The 3,101-nt window shown below is 39.7% G+C and overlaps 1 pseudogene; it reads left to right on the forward strand.

Annotated features, from left to right (window-relative positions):
* The first annotated feature begins 241 nt into the window (after positions 1-241).
* Positions 242-360, forward strand: LOC135040803 (5S ribosomal RNA; annotated as a pseudogene).
* Positions 361-3,101: the final 2,741 nt, after the last annotated feature.

Here is a 3,101-nt window from a genome sequence, read left to right on the forward strand (position 1 = left end):
CTACTTTCTGCAATTGTGCAAATAATTGTGGCACGATTGCCATTAGTGTGTGATTGCAGATGGGGCAGCAGTTAGCATGCTGGGAGGCCTTGCCCTGCAACAGGCAGCCCCCAGCATGTGAGTCAAAGGATTGCAAATTCTGCTAAAAGACTGAATTTGCAATCCTTACAGAATACGGTCCTAAATTTGGGAAGCAGAGGTACGCCCCTGTGTCTCTCATCTACTGGAACGGGCACTCTCTCATTACTGCCATGCTCCACGGGATACACCCAATCTCATCTGATCTTGAAAGAAAATCAGTGGTAGGCCTGGTCAGTACCTGGGTGGGAGACTCCCTGGGAATACCAGGTGCAGTAACCCTAATGTGCTGAAAAGCATAGGTAAAAGGTCCACATCTTATTTGAGAGACTTCCAGATTTTCCTTATATTCTCTATATAATTATATCAGTAACCACACAGTTCACACAAAACATTGCACAACAACAGATCTGCTCTTTAAACTGAACAATGCTCTTAGACACTGTGATATGTTTTGGAGGCAGGATACACAGATAATGTTACATTCTGCCTCATTCTGACATATGAGTAAGGCTGAGATATTACTGTGATCAAAAAATCCTTGTGCTAATACTGTGACATATTGTTTATTTCCACCTTCTGTTTTATTACTGCATTTTAATCAGAAAATCTTGGTGTTTTCTGTATCACAAGAAGCAGATTGGTCACAGTCCAATTCTGCATTATTTTATTGCTCAAACAAGGGACTCTATTCAGTAAGGATTGCAGATTCTGCTTTATAACATAACCTGCAATCCTTGCAATCACAGGGCGAGACCACCCAGTATGTTACCCACCGCCCGCCCACTGTGATCACGCTGTAATTGGGATCGCGGTACATTTACAGCGCAGTCACAGAAGATGTGGACGCTTCCTGCCGACACAGCCGAGCTGCATCCGTAGAAGTCCATCCGCCATTTTTTAAATTGGAGCAGCCATGTGTGATGACACACAGCAGTCCTGAAAATGCTGCCGACATGCCGGCATTTCCCTGATGCCACCCTGAAAATGCTCTGTTGCCACCCCCCACCCACCCCATGAATGTCTCTACCTGTCAATCATGCAGAGGAATATGCAGCCAATTTGATCATATTGCATTGGCTGCTAGCGTGCTCACAGGATGGGGCTGTGCATGCACATTGCAGCCACAGCCTCCCTTGTTGCAGCCTCATTAATGAACAATGTGACCTGAATAACCCCCAATATCTGGATGCCGCTGCAATTTTGATCAATTATATGCAATGCACATGCACGTTGGAAAACAACAAAAGGCATCGCCAGTCAGTGACAGGATGGTGTGAAAATTCTGATTGCACAGGCATTTGCAAGGTGATTGACAGGAAGAGGCCATTTGTGGGTGGTAACTGTCCTTTTACAGGGAGTATCCAGAAAAATGAAAGAGTTCCCAAGCATTTTCAGGAAGGGTGTGTGACGTCAGCTCCAGCCTCAATCAGCCTGTTCTCAATTCACTGTAGGAGTAAGATTGCACACACTGGATTTTTGCAGCTCGGCATACACATGCGATTGCACACTTTTATGACAAATTTGCACTCCTCCTTGAGCGACAACTATCTGATCGCAGGACAGCAAAGTTAGTAGCCCAGCAGTCAGGTCTGAATTAGCCATTGGGTATGCAAATGATTCTAATTACCACATTAGTGTGATTTAATCAGATTTCTGATCATACGTATTATGTTTTTGACCACATACCTGTAGATTCTTGTGTATTTTTAGAACAACATTGTTATACTACAAACCTGACCTATACTACATCCACTGTCTTTCTATATTTGCAATATAAATCCTATTACTGTGTGACATACCTATTTGTGTATGGAATTTTATTTGTATTGAACCAAAATCTAGTACAGATGGGTCCACGGTTATCTTGACTAGTTTTCTGCACCTAGCCACAACATGATTTATTAGCATAAACCATTCATCTATTGTTCTCAGTTGCAATACAATACAGAGAACAATACAGCAGGGGATTAAATCATTACATCAGGGGATTAAGTTCGACTGGCCACTCTCAGTAAATCCTATTAAAGGCCAAGTTAAATGTGGACCCATCTGTACATAGCAGAAAAATCTTTACACTCAAAGTATCCTGATAAGAACCCTTTTACATAAAATGCATAATTGTGACCCTTCTGTTATTTCCTGAGCAGACAGTGACTAAAAACTATCAAGGCAACAAAGCATCAGCTTCAGGTGTTAGACCAGCGATCCTAAAACCTGGTACTTTCCTAGTGGATATGTACAAGAATACCCCACTCTTTCCCACTGTAGTATAGTACACTTATCACATATTGAGGGGAATTTATTTGTTTGAAAAGTTGGTTGGGTGTCTGTTTTATTCCTGTCTTTTAGATAGGAAAAAACATGCCCAACTGACTTTTAAAAAATTTGAATAACCCCCATTGTGTTATAGTATGCTTATTACATACCTCAATAGGTACTCATATAGTATTAAACAGTCTGAAATCATAATTTTGGATTAAAAATTCAAGACTGGTTACACCATTGATGATATCTTTTGATATTTTCACCTTGGTTTATCTAAGTAATTTAAAAAAAATTGGGCTTTGCAAAGTTGACTAATGTAATAGCGGCAACAAAGCAGCTTTTTCAGATGCTTTTGACTCTAAAGTAGAGTGGCTGATAAAAAAATCAGATCCATATATTCTGCCCGTGTTAAGTATACAACTCGGCAGATGTAATGAACTCCGATATTGCAAGTCAGACACAAAACAGCTCAATAACTAATAAAGAATTTAGAGGTGGGTTTTTTTGGCCGCGTTTGTTATGAAAATGTTAGAAATCAGTTAAAAATACACTTTTCAAGTACATTTGTAATAAATAAACACTTTTCAATATATTTGGACATTTAAAAAAACAACTTTAAATCTGTAAAAATGCTGTACAAGTAATTTTTACAATGTTTTTCCCCCAGGAAATGTGTATTAATGTCATATAAATTTACTGTACTACAGTAAATTGCACAAGCATTTCCAACTGAATCCAACGATATTTGACATGCC

This window comes from Pseudophryne corroboree, unplaced genomic scaffold (assembly GCF_028390025.1).
Source record: "Pseudophryne corroboree isolate aPseCor3 unplaced genomic scaffold, aPseCor3.hap2 scaffold_767, whole genome shotgun sequence".
Taxonomy (NCBI): Eukaryota; Metazoa; Chordata; class Amphibia; order Anura; family Myobatrachidae; genus Pseudophryne; species Pseudophryne corroboree.